Source organism: Malaclemys terrapin, chromosome 3, assembly GCF_027887155.1.
Source record: "Malaclemys terrapin pileata isolate rMalTer1 chromosome 3, rMalTer1.hap1, whole genome shotgun sequence".
Taxonomy (NCBI): Eukaryota; Metazoa; Chordata; order Testudines; family Emydidae; genus Malaclemys; species Malaclemys terrapin.
In genome coordinates, this window is record NC_071507.1 from 90,734,611 (window position 1) to 90,748,318 (window position 13,708).

General features: G+C 48.4%; 1 protein-coding gene across 1 annotated transcript in view; it reads right to left on the reverse strand.

The window, feature by feature from the left end:
* SYTL3 (synaptotagmin like 3) overlaps window positions 1-12,841 on the reverse strand; it is a 75,041-nt gene extending 62,200 nt beyond the window's left edge. The window contains exons 1-2 of the mRNA XM_054021467.1: window positions 12,790-12,841; window positions 12,171-12,401 (exon numbers count right to left, since the gene is read on the reverse strand). The gene's annotated coding sequence lies outside the window, so the exon portion shown is untranslated. The remainder of the gene's footprint in view (window positions 1-12,170; window positions 12,402-12,789) is intronic.
* Between the last annotated feature and the right edge of the window lie 867 nt (window positions 12,842-13,708).

Sequence of the window (13,708 nt, forward strand, 5' to 3'; positions counted from 1 at the left end):
AAATTTGGAGGCATGTCATTTGGTGACTAGCAAATTCCACCGAAGTAATTAGCAGTGGGACCAAGCAAAACCCATCTCAAAGGATTAATATTAATACACTGCTAATAACAGCAACACCTACAGTTATCAAATAAATAAATGAATAGTTATGTTATTTCCCAGCCCCTCCATATTCTTAAAAACAAAAGGGTTTTCCCCCCGGTCTACAAAATGCCACACATAGAATTAAAGATTTCAGGCCCATTTTGTGAAGCAGCTTTTTGACAGCAGCTATTTCTGAACAGTACATAACAAGCTGATAATGGGGAGCAGAGAGAATCCTTTTTAGAGATTCACAGAATAGTTTATTTATACACAAATAGTGATATTTTCAAGGATTTGTATTGGTACAAATATAAAATACTAATGGGCCAAATTCTGACTAAATTCCCATTTAAGTACATGGGAGATTAGCCTGAATAAAGACAGAGGCCCAGATCCTCAGAGGTATTTAGGCTTCTAATTTTTCCACTGAGTTCCATGCAAGTTGTGAGCCTAGATATCTTTGAGGATCTGAGAACTCAGCAAACACTTGAATAAAGACATTCGGAGATGGCCCAAAATGAGTACTTAGAATACCACTATTCAGAAACAATGGATTTGCTGCTGCTATTCAAATTCTGTGCACAGTAAAAATTTAAAAATGGGGCAATTGTGCATTCACTTCTGATCTTCTGAGATATAAATTATAACATCTGGCAACATTTAAAACATACAGAACCAAACTAAGGCTAGGCCTGCATGGGAATCAAACAGAGCAGATAGGGCCCGGAATCATTTTCCTCCCTATGCCCCTATGCAGGTGTCAGCCACAGTCCCAGTTCTTGCATTCTGAGAGGTTCTGGAGTCTAGTGCAGTGGCAGCACCAGACTTCCCAAAAGGGGTCAGGGTTAGTGAGGCATGGCCAAGCTGAATTAGTACAGGGGGAGTGCCTGCTGCACCTAGCCCAGTGAGCCAAAATGCCTCTGGTGACTCGCACTGCCATGCAACCCCACCCCACAAATACAGACTGTGGCTTAAAAGCCACAACACAGCCAATAGCTTTACACAGCTTGGATGGAGATTTGCATGAATCATAGAAATGTAGGGCTCGAAGAGACTTTATACAAGAGTTTATATAATCCATCCCCCTGTGCTGAGACGGTACTATGAACACCTTGACCTCCCTGACAGATGTCTGTTTAATCTGTTCTTAAAAACCTCCTATGATGCAGATTCCACAACCTCCCTTAGTAGCCTCTTCGAGTGCTTAACTATACATATATTTGAAAAGCTTTTCTTAATATCTAACCTAAATCGCCCTTGCTGCTGATTAAGCCCATTACTTCTTGTCCTACCTTCAATGGACATGCAGAACAATTGATCACCATCCTCTTTAGAACAGCTCTTAATATATTTGAAGACTGTTGTCAGGACCCCCCCTCAGTCTTCTTTTTTCTAGGATTAAATGTACACGTTTTTTAAACTTTTACAAAATCTGTATTGTGTTATACTAATGACTATTTTTCCCTACTCGTGAAAAGACAGAGTCAGACAATCTTTGTTGCTCTGGCAATTTTCTTGTTTTTTATTGTTCAATTACGTGTAAGCAGGGTCTGAATGAACTCTCCACTGACATCTGGTGATCAGTGGAGGAAGAGGATTTCAGGAGCCAATCTTGTTTGCATGGACACACCCACTCGGTCTAACTGTGCAGCACGATGGGAATGCTTTGCCCAAATGATCACTTTCGGCTGGTCTTGGATCACAAGTCACCTTTTTATTGGGGAGCAGGGGTAATAAAGGGTTGTCATCCCTGTTGTATGAATCAAGGGCAGCAGAACTGTGTGTAGCATACCCTGATTGAGGGACTCACCCTCAACTGAACGGCAGGGGTGTCAAAACCCAGTGGAGTTGAGAGAGGGTGGGGATAGATGTTTGTACCTGGTGATATGGGTGTTGCCTAAGGCAGTGGTTTTCAATGTTTTTTTCTGGCGATCCAGTTGAAGAAAATTGTTGAAGCCTGCGACCCAACAGAGCTGGGCATGAGGGGTTTGGGGTATGGGAGGGGCTCAGGGCTGGGGCAGAGGGTTAGGGCTCGGGGCTGGGGGTGCAAGCTTTGGGACGGGGCTCGGGATGAAAGTTTTGGTGTGCAGGAAGGGGCTCTGGGTTTGGGGGGGGATCAGGGCTGGGGCAGGGGGTTGGGGTGCAGGCTCTGGGGTGGGGCCGGGGATGAAAGGTTTGGGGTGCAGAAAAGGGCTCCGGCTCAGGGCTGGGGCAGAGGATTGGGGCACGGGGTTGGAGCATGAGCTTATCTGGTCAGCGGCGGTGCTAAGGCAGGCTTTCTGCCTCTCCTGGCACCACAGACCGCGCTGCACCCTGGAATCAGCCAGCAGCAGGTCCAGCTCCCAGGTGGAGGCGCGCAAGCAGCTCTGCATAGCTGTCGCCCACAGGCATCCTCCCCCCCACCGGCCAGCTCCCAGTGGCTGGTTCCCAGCTAATGGAAGTGCAGAGCTGGTGCTTGGGGTGAAGGCAGTGCACGGAGCCCCATGGCCCACCCCTGCTGAGGAGCCAGACCTGCTGCTGGCCGCTTCCGCAGTGTGGTGTCAGAACAGGTAGGGACTAGCCTGCCTTAGCCAGGCAGCACTGCTGATGGGACTTTTAACAGCCCAGTCAGCAGTGCTGACCAGAGCTACCACGACCCAGTGCCTTACATTCCGCAACCCAGTGCTGGGTCGCGACCCGCAGTTTAAAAACCACAGACCTAAAGGTCCTAGAGATCACTTGACCTGCCCCCTCTCCACTATGTACTGACAGAGCTGATTAAAACTCAATTGAGAGTTGTAGTGAGACGGTGTGGGTCCCCGCTGCCCCAGAGAGAGACGAGCCCCTACGGACACCAGTGTGGGTGGAGCCTGGGAGCTCTGAGCCTGCCCCCCAGAGGGTCAGGCATGGCACAGGAAGTATAAAGGCCCGACCCCAGAGCTCACTGGGAGAGCAGCTGCCGGGGAGACCAGACGACTCCGGCCTACCTCCCAGTTGGGAAGCCCCAGCGACCTGCGGCGGACCCAAGGGCTGGCCCAGGCCAGCTACCCGGAGGAGTGGCTGAGCCTGCCCTGCACCAACAATCCCGAGGAACCCATGGTGTTGGACCCCACTGAGGACACCACCCTGACCCAGATACCTCAAGAGGGGGAGTCAGGAAGTAGCCTGGGAACAGACGACCCTAGTCTGTCTACGACACTCATAGAATAGAATATCAGGGTTGGAAGGGACCTCAGGAGATCATCTAGTCCAGGAGTAGGCAACCTATGGCACGCGTGCCGAAGGCGGCACGCAAGCTGATTTTCAGTGGCACTCACACTGCCCGGGTCCTGGCCACCGGTCTGGGGGGCTCTAAATTTAATTTAATTTTAAATGAAGCTTCTTAAACATTTTAAAAACCTTGTTTACTTTACATACAACAATAGTTTAGTTATATATTATAGACTTATAGAAAGAGACCTTCTAAAAACGTTAAAATGTATTACTGGCACACGAAACCTTAAATTAGAGTGAATAAATGAAGATTTGGCACACCACTTCTGAAAGGTTGCCGACCCCTGATCTAGTCCAGCCCCCTGCTCAAAGCAGGACCAATCCCCAATTAAATCATCCAACCAATTTTTGTCCCATATCCCTAAATGGCCCCCTCAAGGGTTGAACTCACAACCCTGGGTCTAGCAGACCAATGCTCCAACCACTGAGCGAACCGCGGACGAGATCACAGAGCAAATTATTTTAGAACAGTTTGTCCACATCCTCCCGTTGCGAGGAAGGGCCTGGGTGCTTCGCCATCAGCCAGTGACGCTAGCCACCGCTGTCACACTGATGGAAGACTTCCTTGCAGAGCCCACCCCCCAGAACCAGAGCGCCCTAACCCCAAAAAGAAATGGGGTGCCCAGACCGAAGCGCAGAGCCTCCTACACGGGCAAGATGCTTGCTCGGGGATTTTGGGCCAGACGTCCCAAACTCCCACATCGACAAGGATCCGCGCCCTTCGTGCAGGGGGTCCCGAGGACCAGTCGGAGTCCCTCCAGGGGCCTGACGGAAGCTTCCAACTGGGGTGGTCGCCCGGAACTCAGTTTTATGCGGGAAAAAACGGGCACTTGCAGCGTGATTGCACGGAGATGGACTACACCTTCGGCCATATCTGTGTGGGAGAGACCCAGGCCCGGCTGCTACAGGTCCCCAAGATCACGATTCCAGTAGTTGTTGGGGACCACCCAACCCTGGTCCTGATCGATTCAGGCTACGGCCAGACACTAGTCCATCAGGCCCTGGGCCAACCCCCATCTGGGGACAATCCAGCTGCAGTGCATCCACAGCGACATGCGGCCATACCCCAGTGCCCGGGTCCCACTCACCGTGGCCATGGTCACACACCGGATGGTCATTGGCCTGGCTCTTTGACTAGCCTATCCAGTGATTCTGAGGTGTGACTGGCCGGCATTTGAGGAGGTCCTCTGCTCAACCCCTGCGCTGGAAGGAGCAGGAGGTCCCAGACCCCAAGCAAGGGACTGAGGAACCAGAGGACCCCCCCACCTGGACCGGCTGTTGAACCCCTACTTGACACCGACTTTTGCCGCGATCAAAGAGCAGACCCCACCCTTAGTTGGGCCTACGGACAACTAGCCACTGTCAATGGGGCCGTGATCCACCGGCGTCACACGAATCAGTGGCCCCGTTTTGAGCTACACCATGACCGTCTTTACAGGGTGGAACAGGATCCCCGCACGAAGGAACCATGGACCCAGCTGCTGGTGCCTCGGTGCCACCGACAAGCAGTGATGAAGCTCGCACATGACATCCCTGCCACAGGGCACTTGGACCATGAAAAGACCATCGCCCGGATTTTGACGCGGTTCTTCTGGCCCGGCATTCACCAGGAGGTGAGGAATTATTGTAGCTCCTGCCCCGAGTGCCAATTAGCGGCTTCCTCATGGGTGCCTAAGGCCCCTTTGGTTCCCATGCCCATAGTGGAAATGCCATTTGAGCGGGTGGCTATGGACCTGGTGGGCTCGCTCCTGAAAAGTGCCGCGGGATTCCAGTACATGTTGGTCATCATTGATTATGCCACCCATTTTCCCGAGGCCATGCCATTGCGGAGTACCACTGCCTGAACCATCGCCAGCGAACTAGTGAAGGTTTTCGCTCGAGTGGGGCTTCCCTGGGAGATCCTAACAGAGAGGGCACCAAATTTACCTCTCAGCTGTTGTGACAGGTACACGAGATTCTGGGAGTTAAACAGTTACGCACCTCCGTCTGCCACACACAGACTGACAGGTTCGTGGAACGATTCAATCAGACCCTAAAGGAGATGCTGCGCAAGTTCCCCCCAGAGGAGCTACGCCGGTAGGACCAGCTACTCCTGCCTTTACTGCTGGCCATCTGCGAGGTACCCCAGTCATCAACAAAATTTTCTCCGTTTGCGCTACTATATGGCCGCCGCCTGTGGGGCCTATTAGACATAATGTGAGAGACATGGGAGCAGTCACCATCTCCGACCCAGGGCCTCCTGAAGTACATTCTCCAGCTCCAGGAGTACCTTGCTCACACCAGAGCCCTAGTGCGCGAAAACTTAAAAGCCACGCAGGAAGTCCAGGCGCGAACATATAGCCAGGAAGCACGGGTCCAGGCCTTTGAGCCAGGTGATCGGGTCCTGCTCCTCCTGCCGTCAAGCGAATCAAAGCTGCTAGCCCGGTGGCAGAGACCCTATGAGGTGACCTGGAAGGTCGGGCCTGTCACCTATGAGGTCCACCAGCCTGATCGGCATAAGAAGACCCAGAGATATCACGTGAATCTCTTGAAATCATGGCGGGAGCGCCTGTTAATTAACCCTTACCCACCAGAACCAGAGTTGGGTCCCCGCGCGCCCCTGACGGAGGATCCCGCAAGACCCCAGCTTGGGGACACGCTCACGGAGGAGCAGCGAAAGCATGCCCAATGTCTCCTGCAGGTTTTCAGGGGAAACTCAATAGCCCTACCTGGTTACACGAACCTGGTCCATCATGCCATCCAGACTGAGACGGGAAGGGTAATCTGGGAGATGACCAGGCCACTGCCGCATCGAATGTGCCAGGAGGTCGAGGAGGAAGTACAGGCCATGCTAGCCCTAGGAGTCATCAAGCCATCGCAGAGTGAGTGGCGCAGTCCGGTGGTATTGGTACCCAAGCCCGATGGAACACGGCGCTTCTGTATAGACTTCTGGCGGGTCAATGTGATCTTGAGGTTCGATGCATATCCTATGCCCCGTGTGGATAAACTGCTCGGACGCCTAGGGGAGGCCTGTTTCATCACAACCCTAGACCTCAGTAAGGGGTTCTGGCAGATCCTGCTCGACCCCTCTAAGGAGAAGACAGCGTTCGCCACCCCAACGGAACTTTACCAATTTACCCGAATGCCTTTTGGCCTCCATGGGGCCATGGCGACGTACCAATGACTGATGGACTGCCTTCTACGGCCCCATTGAGACTATGCAGCGGCGTACTTGGATGACCACCTGGAGCAGGTAGCAGCGGTCCTGAGATCCCTGCGAAAGGTGGGACTAACGGCCAATCCAAAAAGTGTCGCATTGGATGGTAAGAGGCAACCTACCTCAGATACACCATAGCAGGAGGATGGGTGAAGCCCCTCATTGGGAAGGTTCAAGCACCGGCAGCATGCCCGCCACCCACCATGAAACGTCAAGTGCAACAGTTCCTGGGGCTTGCTGGCTAATATTGGTGATTCATTCCCCAGTTCGCTTCCATTGCAGATCCTTTGACAGGACTTTTGACTAAGGACAGCCCCCGGCGCGTGCCGTGGACTCAAGAATGCAAGGATGCCTTCCGGACACTCAAAGAGCGCCTCTGCCAGGAGTCGGTCCTATATAGCCAGGACTTCGACCATGACTTCATCCTCTACACGGATGTCTCAGAGGTGGGGCTTGGGGCAGTCCTGTCCCAAGAAATCAACGGAGAAGACCACCAGGTCTTATATCTCAGCCAGAAATTATTCCCCCACGAGAAGAACTATGCGGTAGTAGAGAAAGAAGCACTCGCAGTGAAATGGGCCTGTGATGCCCTGTGGTACAACTGCCTCGGGGCCACATTTATGCTAGTCACAGACCATGCTCACTCCAGTGGTTAACCAAATGAAAAATAACAATGCTACGCTAATGCACTGGTACCTGGCGTTACAGCCCTATGCTTTCACAGTTCTGCAAAGGGCTGGTAAAGACCACGCCAATGCGGACTTCCTGTCCCGCCTAGGAGGTATGGAAGAGCCTGGCCCTGATGAGCGGGAGACAGATTTGATGGTATGTGTGTGTAGTGAGGCAGTGTGGGTCCCCGTCGCCCCAGAGAGAGACGAGCCCCTACGGACACCAGAGTGGGCGGAGCCCGGGAGCTCTGAGCCCGCCACTCAGAGGGTCAGGCATGGCACAGGAAGTATAAAGGCCCAACCCCAGAGCTCACTGGGAGAGCAGCCACTGGGGAGACCAGACACCTCCAGCCTACCTCCCAGTTGGGAAGCCCCAGCGACCTGCGGCGGACCCAAGGGCTGGCCAGGCCTGCCCCAGGCCAGCTATCCAGAGGAGTGGCCGAGCCTACCCTGCACCAGCAATCCCAAGGAACCTATGGTGTTGGACCCCACTGAGGACACCACCCTGACCCAGGTACCTCAAGAGGGGAAGTCCAAAAGTAGCCTGGGGACAGCTGACCCTACTCTGGCTGCAGCACTGCCAGAATGCATGTCAGTGTGTTGCAGCCAGGATCCTCACTGATGCAGCAGCGGGTCTTCTGCCGCTGCCAGGGCCCTGGGCTGGGACACAGTGGAGTGGGAGGGCCTGCGTCCTCCCCATGCCACCCAACTCATGGGTGGTAGTCTTCCCCCCTCCCAGGCCTTCAGACCCAGGACCTGGGCTCACTGTTGATATACAACCTATCCTGGAAAATGATCCCTCACTCTCACAGACCTTGGGAGGCAGGCCAGTCCTCGCTTACAGACAACCCCCCAACCTGAAGCAAATACTCACCAGCAACTACACACCACACCACAGAAACACCAACCCAGGAACCTATCCCTGTAGCAAACCTCGTTGCCTACTCTGTCCCCATATCTACTCTAGCAACAGCATCAGAGGACCCAACCACATCAGCCACACCATCAGGGGCTCATTCACCTGCACATCCACTAATGTCATATATGCCATCATGTGCCAGCAATGCCCCTCTGCCATGTACATTGGCCAAACCGGACAGTCCCTCCGCAAAAGAATAAATGGACACAAATCGGACATCAGGAACGGTAACATACACAAGCCAGTAAGTGAACACTTCAATCTCCCTGGTCATTCTATTACAGATTTAAAAGTCACTGTCATTGAACAAAAAAACTTCAGAAACAGACTTCAAAGAGAAACAGCAGAACTAAAATTCATTTGCAAATTCAACACCATTAATCTGGGCTTGAATAGGGATTGGGAGTGGCTGGCTCACTACAGAAGCAGCTTTTCCTCTCCTGGAATTGACACCTCCTCATCTATTATTGGGAGTGGACTACATCCACCCTGATTGAATTGGCCCTGTCAACACTGGTTCTCCACTTGCGAAGTAACTCCCTGCTCTCCATGTGTCAGTATATAATGCCTGCATCTGTAGCTTTCACTCTATGCATCCGAAGAAGTGAGGTTTTTACTCACGAAAGCTTATGCCCAAATAAATCTGTTAGTCTTTAAGGTGCCACCAGACTCCTTGTTGTTTTTGTTGATATATTGTTGTTGCTCAGTCCCTGCCTGAAGGCCTGAGCCCCTGACTCACCATTGCCACGCCCTGATCTAGGGCCTGGGCCCACTGTGTATATACTGTTATTGCTTGGCCCCTGTTTGAGGGCCTAAGCCCCTGACTCACCATTGCCCCGCCCTGACCTAGGACTCAGGCTGATGACTGTCTGTGTTGTTTCTGCCCTCACAAAGGCCACAGAAGAAGACTCCTGCAACCAGACTAATTTCCTTCTAGACCTCCTCCCGAATTTAGTGAGGCGGTGGAGGTCCCCATCACCCTAAAGAGAGTCTTTGTTGCGCATCAGTGGAGCTGAAATCACTGATAACCAGGTCTGAGCATTAGATCTGCTATGGGACAGTGTCTCCGGTGAAAGAAACTGCCGAGCCTGCACTAGCAGTGAGGTTCCCCTACTAGCAGCTGAAATCACTGAGCACTGAAAGCTGTGTTAAGTGGTGGAACCTCAAGACATCTCAGAGGGTGTGGTGGAGCAGTGAGCAAGTGGCTGCGGGAACAATCAAGTTGTCTTCTCCCTCCCCTCAAAGGTGGAAGGTGAACACATGCAAAATCACCTCTGAACGCTGGGTCTCCACTTACCAAGGACAACACCTGTGAGTGGATTGTGACAGAGGGAGGGGGACATCAAAGGAACTTTTGGTTGTTGGACTTAAGAACCTGAGTCCGAAGACACTGCCCAATGTACTCTGGAATGAGTGTTTTGCTTATAAATCCTGCTTGTGGCATTTTCCCAAGATAATGCTGGGTTATTTTCCCCCTTTCTATTAAAAATTTCTTATCTACACACAGACTTTGTCCTTGTCAGAGGGAAGTATTGCCTCGTAGAAGTGCCCAAGGGGTGGTATGTACTTTTCCCAGGTTATTGGGTGGGGGCTTGAGCAAGTTTTGTGTTGCATTGTTAAAAAGGAACCCCTAGATCAGCGGTTCTCAAACTTTGTTGCACCGTGACCCCCTTCTGACAACAAAAATTACTACACGACCCCAGGAGGGGGGACAGAAGCCTGAGCCTCCTGCTACCCTGGGTGGGAGAGGCCAAAACTGAAGCCCCAGGCCTCAGCAAGCCTAATGCCAGCCCCACTTTGGGGTCCCGAACCACAGTTTGAGAACCGCTGCCTTAGAAATTGAACCCGGCCTTATGACCACCAACTCCACCTGGAAGAAAGGTTACATACCTAATTTTCTATAGATGTTCTAAGCTAATCTAGAATCACAGTTAGGGAGTTTATAGGGTAAACAAAGTGCCCTTATGAGGGCAAAGCTTCATGCCTCACAGTCATGCAGATGTGGTCAAATTGGATGGAACAGGTGATTGCTTTTGTAACAGTAGAGAAGAACTTTTGAATCACTGAAGTTGCCTGCATCAGATCTATTCTTAGGAGAAATCAAGAAATGATATTTTTAATAACAACTGTTCCTCAGGATTCACAGGGAGGAAAAAATCTTACAAAACCTTCAGACACCTTCCTTCTATACATGCCTGCTGGGAAAATCCATCTAGCTAGCGTAGAGTTTTATACTGCCACTCATCATTATAATGCTTAAGCACCTTCTTTGTAAAATCAATAGCAACAGCAAGATTCCTAATGAACTTCATGATTCCTCTCCCTTTTTAGAGTATAAACACTTTGATTAAGATAGGGTTATGTTTTTGTTTGTTTGATTTGTTAGTTTTGAGACCAGGGGGACTTTCCAGGGGCATTCCTAAACTTGTGTGAGGGAATGGTACAGGGCCAATGTACACAGCTCTATGCCTCTCTCCTCTGCAACATCCAGTGCCGGGTTCAGATTGCAGAATCTTTGGAGCACTCTGGGCTCTGGAAATTTTGAGCTGGAGAGCAGCACATTGGTAGCAGTAGGGAAGCTGTCACAAGTTAGAGCCGCCCAGAATCCAGGAGGACCAAATGTCTATAATATGATAGAGCTAGGTCTCATCCGCTTTGACAGAATGTTTTTTGGAACGCATGTGCCCTATGAACTTGGCTATGCTGTCTGTACCCATCGCTCTAACAACTAACCCACATTCTGATCACAAAGTCAGGAACAGATCCAGAAATACTGACTCCCAATATTCCACTGCTCTACCACATATAGTTGCCATTTTGTCACTGGCAAAGGGTGTATCATGTTCCTGTCTATGGGCTGGTCCACCTAAAAGATAACAACTTAGTTCTGCTACATTACTCTATTAGCACAAGAGGACTGCAATGTGGATCTGGAATTTCTGAGTACAACCTTTGCCGATGACCAGCCATGCAGGAAAATATAATATATGCTCACATAATTACGGACTGTAGCATAATATATACTTATAAATGGGCAGGATTAAGTTTGCATGAGTAACTTTACTTCTGGCATTTCTTAATCTTTCAGTATTTGCAACTTTATCCTTCTCTTAAAGTTGCTTGTTTGCATATAATATATAATAAAGACTCTCTCTTAAATTAGTACTTGTTTGGGGGCTGGATGCCTCAAGGCATTGCTAATAAATCAGAGATCTTTTTGCTAATAGGTCACCAATCTGAACTCAGATGAGCTCAGTAGGGAGTAAAAATTGGGGTCTTTCTAAATTGAAATCCTCAGATGAAAGGCAAAGTATTACTTTTATCATGTTTATTATTATTTATAATAATAAATACCCAAATATTGTGGTGATATATGGAATAATAGTATATGATTGTATATGAACATTCTTTTTTCATTTTAAATTACTCAGATATTTACATTGTGAGATCTATGAATAACATTTCCAATTCCTATAGCCACATTTATTTTTTGGTTTTGATAGTGACACTGAATCAAATACATACAAAATGATCTGTGAAAGTCGGGTCCTGATTTGAGATAATTTGACTATCAGATCCATTAATTCAAAAGAGAGACGTGGCATATCTACAATAAAGACTCAGAGTAATGCTATTTCCTGGAAAAAAAACATGCAAATCACAAATACTAATGGACTTCATGGCAGTTGCCTCTCATACAAATATGAATAAAATTAATTAATTAGAACTCACTTGACAAGCAGAATTATGGAAAAAATTTGCACTATCGGACTGTAACATTTTAATTTTCATGTAGATATAGAATGTTTTCCCATAACAATGTCTTTTGTGTTGTAAAATTAAATATGTTGCTTGCACTTCTCTCTTGTGGTATTAATATCATCCTATCCAAGTTTATCCAGTAAAAGATTACTTCACAACAAATCATTTCCAGTTCAAGTTCCAGCTCCAAGTCTTTCCACAAATCCTTTAAAAACTAAGCAACATTGTTTAAGCAAAAATCCATTTCTCCTTGCTGTGTTAGATAAAACAGATTGAAAATATGCCTTACCTTTTCAGCTGCCACAGAAGGAAGAGATGTGGAAATGAACTGTTCATTAGAGATTGAGGAGTTCACTTCTTCTTTACTGAAAAAATTTGATTTTCTCCCCACTCTTTTCCTTCCTGCAGGGGCCAAAGTTGGAGTAAAACATCTGTAGACAGTGATCCCGTGGCAGCCAACAGAGACCTGGCTCAGGGGATGGTTGCTACTGCTGCCACAGGTTCCAAAACACTGCTGTTCCTGGGAGCAAAGCAGAGACTAGTGATCAAACGGAAGTTATTAGCTTCTTTAAAATTCTAAAAAGAGGTTTCACCGTGAGAAAATGCAATGCTGAATTCATCAAAATGTGCTTATGGCCCCCAAGCCACCCACAGGAAGCATAGTGGCTATGCTTTCTTAGACTTCCGAATGATTTCGCTTTCTGAAGTAATAGATTTGCAAAAATTGCAAACCTCAACCTCCTCAGAGAGACTGAAAAACACTGGTAAACTGAGCAGGCCCTTTACTGGAAACAAGATAGCCTGGTTTCCTTTCCAGTCAATTGCAGATCACAAAACATGACAGATAGAAGACACTATGAACTTTCCTGAATGAACACCTATGAAAAGTAGAAATGAACCTAACTCACCAAGTATGAGTCTGGAATCAGATGCAAATCCAAAATCCATGGATGTCTGTATTGGTGATTCCAGTCCAACCTGTTACAGAGATAGGCTAAGTATCTGCATCCAAACTTCTTTAGATTCTGGGAGGGGGTATTGAGCCTCTTTTTCCAGGTCAAGCTCATCTCTAATTTAAAGGAGCAATTATTTCTGGGTCAAACACAATATATAAAATTGGACAACAGGGTTCTTTTTATTTCTTAGATGTCTTGAGAAGTGGCATATATCAGTACAAAGTCTATAAAGCATTGCCATCCACATGGCAAAATGAATCAGCTTGTGTGACTCTTTAATTGCATAGCTCTACTAACCCAATAGGTTCAAACAGCATGTGCTTAACTTTAAGCATGTCAGTAGTCTCACTTAAGTAACAAGAACTGCTCTTGTGCATAAAGATAAGCCCATGAGGAACTATCTGCAGGATTTGGGCCTTTGTCTTTACTCAGGCGACATTCTTATTGGAGTAAAGACTTACTGGCAGTCTTGCCAACCAACCTTAAACATTAAAAAATGAGTTTGTTATTTTTAATCTCATGATTTTTAAGACAAATTTTGGATTATTTTTATCATTTGGTTTTTGAGCCTGTAAGATCCACTTGGGTCATGTTTTCAAGCTTTTCTCTACAGCCATGAAGACCAGACACATCCCATCGCCCCCCCGGTGTTTTTTGATTTTTTAATGAAAGCTGAGATTCTCATGAAATCACATTCCCAGAAGCTGCTGCTTTAACAAAAACAACAAATAGTGGGAAACTTGAGATTAAATCACATGAATTGACATTTCTGGATCTGTTAGTGATTCCATCATCTCTCAGCATCTTCCATCCAAGGCCTCTGATGTGCTTTATCAACATAAAAACCTCACACCACCTCTGGGGAAAAAGC